Here is a 9,802-nt window from a genome sequence, read left to right as displayed (position 1 = left end):
ACTTGATTCTTCTAATATGGAATCAATTGACAAATCTGTGTTAAATGTCTACTATGTGACATCCACTGGGAAAAAAGAATGAATCCCTTCCCTCAAGGAGCTCACATTCTGGGGGGTGAGGGGGTCGAGAAGGGGGCACTGTGGAAAGAGCTTTACTTCTGGAGTCAAAGGGCCTGGGTTCAAATCTTACCTCTCACTCCCTGGGTGACCTTGGGCAAACCACCCACCTCGCGGGGCTTCAGTTTATACTTGTCTTCCTTTCTTCAGCACACGTGAAGCATTCTCAGGTGCCGGGGATCCAGGGACAAAAGTCAACCTAGATCCTGTCCTCTGTGCTCAGTCCTCAGGGAGCATACAGTCTGGGGGAGGGGAATGAAAGACACACCAGCAATTAGGATCCAAGGCCACAGACTGAGGCTAGAAAGGGCCTTCGAGGCCATCTGGAAAAGGCCCACCGTCCTTCTGCTTTGCCGATGAGAGAGCTAAGGCCCTGTCATGTCTGGTGATTTGCTCGTGGTTCTGTGGGGGAAGAGAGAGGAAGGGCATTTCTCTGGTTTCTCCCGTGTGCCAGGCCCTGTGCCAAGCACTTTGATCGTCTCTACGTCCTCGGGAGGTGGGTGCTACCATGATCCGATTTTACAGGTGAGGAAACTGAGTGAAGGAGAGGTCAGCAGCTGGCCCGAGGTCACACAGCTAGTGAGTGCTGGGTCTGGGATGGAACTTGGGTCTTCCTGGCCCCAAGCCCAGCGCTTTATGCACTGTACCTCCAGCTGCCTCTGGGTGGTGTAACAGAGACAGGATTCAAACCCAGGTCCTCGGACTTCAAAAAGAAAACTCTCCGTGGCCTCATGCTGCCTCACTAGGAAGTGGTCAGCTGCACCACAGAGAAAGGAAGTAATGCCTTCTAGCCAGGGGCTAGTGTAAACCCAGGGAGAACTTCCTAGAGTGGGCAGCCGTTAAGCTTGGCCATGGGCAGAGTTGAGTGGAGAGTGAATGAGATGATTTTAGGGAGGCCAAGAATGGGAATCTTGCCTGGGCCAAGAGGGGAAGAGGGGCAGCCCCCTGTGCTCACACCTTGCCCTTCCTTCCCTTTCAGCCCCCTGTTCTCCAGTGACGTGAGCCAAGTGTGGAACTATGCCAACAGCATGGAACAGTACAAAGCCTTGGGTGGGATGGCCAAAAGCAGTGTGGACTGGCAGACTCTATGCTAGTGTCAAGTTTCACTGTGTCTCACTGGGGCTGATCAGACCAATATGAGCTCAGAAAGCTCTACCACAGGTCTGGCAGAAATAATCCACGTGAACATTTGGGGTCAGTTCTCCCAATTTGCACATCTGCATTTCCTTTGAGTTGTTTCATTGTGCTTTGCTCACAGAGCACAGAACCTTCTCTGATGTGGGCACGCCATGCTGAGAGCTCTTGTGCCAATGTCTCCCATGTCACACAACCAATTCTAAAATTCTTAAGAGAGACCTTGAGAGGGTCTTTGTATCGCTTCTTCTAATCAGCATGTGAACACTTGCCCTGTCTGATTTCTCCTCAAAACAGTCTTTTTGGGGACGGCTAGTTGGCGCAGTGAATAGAGCACTGGCCCTGGAGTCAGCAGGACCTGAGTTCAAATCCCACCTCAGATACTTTACACTTACTAGCCATGTGACCTTGGGCATATCACTTAACCCCAACTGCCCCTCCAAAAAAAAAAAAAGCAAAAAAAATTCAGAATAAAAAAAAAAAACAGTGTTTTTGCAAGCCTACATTTTTCATTTGAACAATGTGGCCAACCCATCAGAGTTCTCTTCTCTGAAGCAGAGTTTGAATGCTGGAGAGTTTAGTTCACATGAGGACCTCGGTTTTGGGTACCTCATCCTGCCAGGTGATCTTCAGAATCTCTCTAGGACAATTCGGATAGAAGTGATTCGGTTTCCTCACATGGCACTGGTCGATGGTCCAGGATCCAGAGGTTTACAACAGTGAGGTCAGCACCCTGGCACTGTAGACCTTCAGTTTGGTAATTAATCTATGCCTTTTGTCTCCCACACTTTCCTTTGGAGCCTCTCAAATCCTGAGGCAGCTCTGGAAATGTGAGTATCACCCTTATTATCAATGTGCACATCCCTGGGAAGGGCACTGCTTAGGTACGGAAACTGTTCACAGCCTTCAGAACTTCTCCATTTGCTGTAACCACATATGGCTGGTGTGGTGGTGGCTGGTGGAACACCTGTGTTTTCTTGGTGTTAGTTGTTAGGCCAAAATTAGCGCAAACAGCAGAGAATTGGTCCATACTTTGCTGCATCTCAGCTTCAGAGACTGCAGTGAGTGTACACTCATCTGCAAACAGAAGATCATGCACCAGCACTCCCTCCACTTTGATCCTGGCTTGTAGCCTTTTCAAGGTGAAGAATTTGCCATCACTGCGGTAGCTGACCTTGATGCTATGTTCATTTTCACTGAAGGCATTTGATAACATGACTGAAAACATCATGTTAAAAATCATGGGGGCAAGCACACAGTCTTGTATCACTCCACTGCAGACTGGGAAGGCAAGAGAGCATTGTCCATTATCTAGAACCTGGACGAGCATGCTGTCATGAAATTGATGTACAATGCTGATGAAATTCTTCGGGCAACCAAATTTTGACATAATTTTCCATAAGCCTTCACAGCTAACAATATCAAAGGCCTTGGTCAGATCTATAAATGTTGTCTACAGACCTCTGTTCTGCTCCTGACATTTCTCCTCGAGTTATCGGGCAGCAAACACCATACTGACCATTTCTTGGCCCTTTGTAAAGTCACACTGGCTCTCAGGTGGGTAACCATCTTCCAGGGGAAGGATTCACCTATTAAGGAGGACTCTGGAAGAATCTTGCCAGCAATAACTAAGAGAGAGACCTGTGATTGTCACAGGACAATCTATGTCCTTTACCTTTATAGAGATGGACAGTGGAGGCATCCTTGAACTCCTGTGGGATAACCTCCTCTTGCCAGATAACCTGGAAAATTTCAGTCAGCTTTTGTGTGAGCAGTGGAACCCTGCCTTGTTCATCTCAGCTGGAATAGAATCAGCACCAGGTGCTTTGCCACATGAAAGGAGCCTAATGGCATTTAAGACCTCTTCTTCAGTTGGAACTTCAGCCAGGGAGGAATTGACTTCAGGCTGAGGTAAATGGCCTCAGCATTGATTGATGATGGTCTGTTGAGAACACTATGGAAGTGTTCAATCCATCTCTCTAGGATCATATCCTTATCACTAATCAATGTGGCTCCATCAGCCCTGAGTAGCTGACATGCACTATAGGTCGTTGGTCCATAAATAGCCTTCAGAACATCATAAAAGTGCTTTGGATTGTTACCATCAGCAGAAAAATGAATTTCACCTGCCTTCTTAGTGAGCAAGAATCTTACATCTCTCTAACCTTTGCTTGCACTTTACTTTTGATGGAATTTAATGCTGCCTTCGTAGAGATGGATGAACTATCCTGCTGGTAAACCTTGTGGAGTTCTCATTTAGTTGTTTCTGAATTTCCCTTCCCCATCATTTTCGTCAAACCACTCTTGACTGTGAGCGTTCTGGCCCAGATGAGTAAACGCAGTGCTATACACCAAACCTCAGAAAGGTGCCCTCTCCTTTTCTGCTCCACTGTGTGTTGGCTCACTTTCCCTCCAAGTTCTCAACAAACTTCTCCTGTTCAGAGAAGAGCTTTAATTTGTTGACATTAATTTTTCTGGTAGTCATTTTGCTTTGAGGGTGCCACTTTTGATGAATGTAAATATTTAGCTTGGAAAGGATAAGTCTATGATCAGTCCAGCACTCTGTACCACACATTGCCTTCATCATTCTCACATCTTGTCTGTCTCTTCTTACAATCATATATAGGAGATTTTTTGTTTGTGTCTTGTTTTGTTTTTTGCTTTTTGGAGGGGAGAAGGCAGGGCAATTGGGGTTAAGTGACTTGCCCAAGGTCATACAGCTAGTAAGTGTTAAATGTCTGAGGCTGGATTTGAACTCAGATCCTTCTGACTCCAGGGCTGGTACTCTGTTCACTGCACCACCTAGCTGCCCCCCAGGTTACAATTATATACAGTCTATTAGATGCCAATGTTTGCTGAGAGGGTACATCCATGAAGTTTTATTGCGTTTAGATAAATGGAAGACAGTGTTGGTGATGAGGTCATGAGATGCACAAGGCTTCAGTAGTAAGTAACCATTGCTGCTGCTGTTTTCCGTCTCCATTCCTCCCTAGGACTCTCTGCCAAGTCTAGCAGTCTGAGCCTACTCTAGCATTAAAGTCTCCCAGAATTGTAAACCTCTCCTCTTTTGGCACATTGATGATGAGAGTCTCCAGGTCTTCGTAAAATTTTTCTTTGACCTCATCAGGTTCGTCATGGTGGGAGCATAGGCACGGATGATGATGGTGTGACGTTTTCCTGTAAGTAGCCATGGCATTGTCATGAGCCTGTCGTTAACTCCTTTTGACAGGCATACAAGCTTGATGACTAGATTAGTTTAAATTACCAGCTTCCTGGCACTCCCCTCACTGAGGCCACTCCAGAAAAACGTGCATCCAGCTCCAAATGCAGTAACAGATCAGGGTTGGGTGAGCAGATAATTTTAGGGCACCTTTTCTAGCCCCTTCTTCACACCAACAGGTGAGCAGTGTGATCCTTAAAAGGCTGCTCAGACTCACAGGGGGCTGTCGAATCCCACTGCTGCTTCCAGTGAGAAATGACCCTATGGCTGGGGCTGCCTGTGTTCGGGGCTGTGACTACGGTTCCCAGTGTATCTACACTTGCTACTTCATCACTTGCTTGTCACCACGGGGATTTGAGATAGGTTTGGTGGTAAAATGGGGTGGGTGATGTCTTTTGATTCATGCATAAATTGGATTTAAGTGAGACAGAGTTGCACAAAGCTGTCAGCTTCACTCTCTCCTCCAGAGTCACACAGTCAGTGGCAGAACAGAATCAAGATGGCTGGGGATGGCCCAGGATGCAGTGGATGACCTTGGCATCTTTAATGTCTAACCAAGCTCTAAGCCTCCACAGAGCCTGCTTCAGCTGCCTTCATGGCCATTGGAACAGACTGTTCTCATCTGCCCATTCTGCCGGGGAAGTTTTCACATGCTTGTAGTAGACACCCCCTAACTCACCAGTGAGTTTGAGATCCCCTGGTTCCCCTCAACCTGGTTTAGCCCATCAGCCAAGATGGTTTACTGGGGTGTGGCCACTGCACATCTTGGAGCCACAGGTGAGAGCTGGGTGGAACAGGTGGACACCAGAGGTGAAAGCAGCCCTGGAAAGGGCTCGGCAACCTTCACCCCAGATACAGGTCTTCCCTGAACACACCCTGCACCCCAACCTCACACCCTTTGGGGAGAATGCCATCTGACACTACCTCCTCCCCGCAAGCACAAAGTTAACAAAGGAAAAGGTCAAAGAAAACCTACTAGAATTTCACCACTGAACAAGGACACCTTCCAGTGGTCAGCCCTTCCCCAAAGATGCACCAAGGGGCTCAATCACTTGGCTCCCAGCTGGGAGATCTGAACCTCAGGCCCCCTGGGGGAAAACCCAGCAATCCTAAGCAACAGAACGGAACAAGCATAATTTGCAAATGCAAACCCAGCTCTTCTTGGGTCCAGGTCATTTGTAAAAGCACTTTTCTAGCCACCAGAAGATTTGGGAAAGCAGCTATTTCAACCATTCCTGTCATAGGCTACAGGTACAAAAGCTCTGTTAGAATTGATTAAGTCTTGGGCAACTGATGGGGGAAGAAACATACCCTTATAAGAGAATGGATCTGGAGAGTCCCCTGATTAGTTCAATAATTGACTTAAACGGATGGGTTATCTTAATCTCACTTACTTAAATCGGTAGGGTGGGTTGAAGATCAGACAGACCCTGATCACTCCATCATAGATCATAGATGTGGAGCTGAAAGGCTCCTCCTGGGACCAGCTAGTGCAACCTTCATTCTGTAATTGAAAAAAACAGAGGTCAAATGAAGTGACTGAGGGCAAAGATTTGGAATCATTGGTGGCCTTAGAGGAAGGATTTGAACTCACATCTTTCAGATTTAGGAAGCAGTTAGATGGCTCAGTAGATAGAGTGCTGGGCCTGGAGTTGGGAAAACCTAAGTTCAAATCTAGCCTTGGACAATTTCTAGCTGTATGACCCCGGGCAAGTCATCTAACCTGCTTGCCTCAGTTCCTTCATCTGTAAAATGAGCTGGAGAAGGAAATGGCAACCCCCTCCAGCATCTCTGTCAAGAAAATCCCATGGACAATATGCTCACAAAGAGTCAGATACGAGTAAATGACCTGACTCAAAGTCTAGTGCCGCCCAGCTCCCATGGCCCACAGGTAGTTGGTTCTTCATGTGCATCCCGCGTCAGGTGGCACATGCTAGCTGAGCTGTTTTCAAACATTTGAACGACTGTTCTGTGAAAAGGATTAGATGCATTTTGCTTGGCTAGTTATACCAATGAACAAGGACCACCAGAAGGCAGGGGAGGCGAATGAAGGGCTAGAGAGGAAGGATGCTTAAAAACAAAGTCCTTTCACTGCACTCAGCCTCGCTGCCTTTTCTTTGATCCTGATAACTTACAGAGATCAATCATCACTAATCTTTGTCCTCCCATCTCATGCCTCTCTCCATGCCCACAGCCACCCTCAGTGCCAAGGACTTGGCTAGCCCTAGGCATCTTCTTGTTGCTTCCTCGAAGAGATTAAGGAGCTGCCCACCCCCATCCACCGCCCACCTACCTCTCTCCTTTGCCTTCAACTTTATGAACGCAACCATTAACAATGGCTCAGAGGCATCGTCCCAAGGATAGGGTTTGGACAAATGTAATATAAGCTATAAATAGCGTGCATGCTTTGCAGGGCAGGCAATGACTCCAACTACAAAGTCTGCGTGCGATGGCAATTATTAGCTATTAAAATGAGGGCTTATGGAAGGGCCTGCTCACAAGAGAGTCCACATAGGAGGGGAAGCTCGTGGAGATGCTGAGCTCCATCCCCAGGGAGGGAATTCCCAGACCAGTAAGGCCACAGAGGCAGACAAACAGCACGATTATATCACGATTACTCATGTTCTTCCCCAATGTTTCATTATGGTCTGGAGATCACTGGATGTCAGTGTCCACACCCAGAAGGATCTCAATGGGCTCGAACATTGGGCTAAAATTGAGTAAAATGAGACTTAACAGGGAGATGTGTAAAGTCAAGCTTGGACAGACGGAGCGCTACGACCACGTTCAGTTCGAGGCGAGATATTTTAGGAAGAAGGGTCTTGGTGTCACCTTATATGAGGGTCAGATGAAAGAACTAGGGATACTTAGCCTGGAGAAGAGAGGATCTAGGAGGAACATAAGAGCTGTCTTCAAATAATGTAATATCTCTTCTAAGGAAAAGAAACTAGATGTGCTTTGCTTGTCCAGAGAACATCCAGGAGCTATGGGTAAGAGGTCACAAAGAGGAAGATTTACTCTTTTTTTTTTTTAATTTAGGCATTTGGGGTTAAGTGACTTGCTGAGGGACCCACAGCTAGTAAGTGTCTAGGGCCAGGCTTGAACTCAGGCCCTTCTGACTCCAGAGCTGGTGTCTAACCACTGTGCCACCTAGCTGCCCCAAAACTTACTCCTGATAACAGAAAAGGTTCCGGTGGGGACACCCAAGCGAAATAGATGGACTGTATCTGGAGGTGGTGAGCTCCGAGGTTGGACAACCCTTGTCAGGGGTGTGGGATCAGCAATTCCTATTCAGGGGTAGGATAGGATGGAGGTTCCCTTCTCCCTCTGAGACCTGGGAATTCTGGGGGGCCTGGGACTCCCCAACACTGTAACGCTAGCATGGAACATTAGATCTGGCCGAGCCTCCAAACAGATACCAAGGGAAAGAGTGTGTCTGCTGTCTAAGAACCAGCCTCAGGGAGTTCAAAGAGGCTCCAAGGTCCTGACCACCTCTTAGTGTTGTGATCCAGTGTGGAAAAAGGTAGACCAAAGGTCACTTCAAAGTTTTCTACAGTTTTGTTGTCTTACTAAATATTCTTCCATTTTCTTCTGTGTGTGTGTGTACACTTCCGGACTCCTGGGCCAGCACTTCACTCACTGCGCCACCTAGCTGCCCCAGCCACAGGGTATTTCTAATCGTGTGTGGCACACAGGGTCAGCTGATTAAACACTTGTCGGACATAGGCAAAGGAATGTGAGTCCAATTTCACTTCATTGGTGAATTCTCTCCCTTGAATCTCTCTTTCTTCCAATCCACTTTTCATCTTTTCCCTGTCCAATAAATCCCAGTGACTTCCTTTGGCCTCTCTCATCCCACTCCCTCCCCTGTCATGCTCACTATTTCATTTATTTTCAATCTCTCCCTCTCTCCTGGCTCATTTCCTACTCCCTACAAATACGTCCATGTCTTCCTCAGCCTGGAAACCCCCACACATGATGCTTCCATTCCCTCTAACTCTCCTTGGATATCTCTTCTGCCTTTTGTGACTAAACTGCTCCGAAAGACCATCTACACTAGGCATCTCTACTTTCCACCAGCTTCCAACCTTGTCATTGAAACTGCTCTCTCCAAAGCTACCAAGATCTCTCAGCTGCCAAATTCATGGCCTTTTCTCTAGCTCCATTCCCCCTGAATGTCTTTGCCACTGTTGATCGCTCTTTCCTCTTCTCTGGGGTTTCAGGGCATTGTTCTCTCCCGGTTCTCCTCCCTCTCTGATCGAGCCTTCTCCCTCTCCTTTGCTGGATTCTCTCCCTCTAACCATAGGAGGTCCCCTTGGGGTCTATCCTGGGCCTGCCTCTCATTTCCTTTTATACGGCTTTGCTTGGTGAGTTCATCATCTCCCATGGATTTAACTATGTTGATGATTCTTAGTTCTACCTTTCCTGCCCCAATCTCTCTGCTAAATTTGCAAGTCCAACTGCTTTTCAGACATTTCCAGCTAGATGTCCAGTAGACATAATAAATTCAACCTGTCCAAAACTAAACTCATTATTTCCCCCCTAAACGGTCTTCCTGTCCCCCCACTCCCCAACCAAACACTTTCCCTATCACTATGGAGGGCAGTATCACCCTCCCGATTGCTCAGGCCCACAGCCTAGGAGCCATCCTGGATTCCTTCATACCCCTCTCTCACACACCCATGCCCAATATGGTGCCAAGGCCTGCTGATTTCACTTCTGCAGCATCTCTCAGATATGCTGTCTCTCCTCTGACATGGAGGTCACTTCTCTGGTGCTTATGCTCATCACCTCACACCTGGATTATTGCAATAACCTGATGGTGGGTCTGCCTCCCTCAGGTCTCTCCCCACCCTGACCCATGCTCCATTCAGCCTCCAAAGCGATTTTCCTAAAGCACAAGTCTCACATTGTTGCCTCCCTATTCAAATTCCAGTGGCTTCCTATTGCTTCTAGGAACAAATACAAAATGCCCTGTTTGGCATTCGAAGCCCTTCATAACCTGCCCCTCTCCTTCTACACACACCTTTCCAGGCTTCTTATACTTTACTGCCCAACAGGCGTTCTTCGGTCCAGTGCCTCGGGCCTCCTGGCTGTTCCATGAGCAGGACACTCCATCTCTCAGCTCCGGGTATTGTGTCTGGCTGCCCTCCATGTCTGGAATGCCCTCCCCCCTCCACTCAAAACCAACTCAAAGCCCACTTCCTACAGGAAAACTTCCCCAGTTCTCTTAACTCCAGTGTTTCTATGCCTTGGTTTGTATTTATCTGGTATATAGCTTGGTTTGTTTGCACTTTGTCTCCCCATTGGATTGTAAAGCTCCTTGAGGGC

General features: G+C 47.6%; 1 protein-coding gene across 1 annotated transcript in view; it reads left to right on the top strand.

Moving 5' to 3' along the window:
* The window catches only part of CHCHD2 (coiled-coil-helix-coiled-coil-helix domain containing 2), a 421,648-nt gene that overhangs the window by 296,082 nt on the left and 115,764 nt on the right, over positions 1-9,802 (top strand). The window lies entirely within an intron of this gene.

This window comes from Petaurus breviceps, unplaced genomic scaffold (genome assembly GCF_028583685.1).
Source record: "Petaurus breviceps papuanus isolate PSGF00001 unplaced genomic scaffold, PetGlider_PUasm1.0 186, whole genome shotgun sequence".
NCBI lineage: Eukaryota > Metazoa > Chordata > Mammalia > Diprotodontia > Petauridae > Petaurus > Petaurus breviceps.
This window is presented reverse-complemented; position numbering and strand designations above follow the sequence as displayed.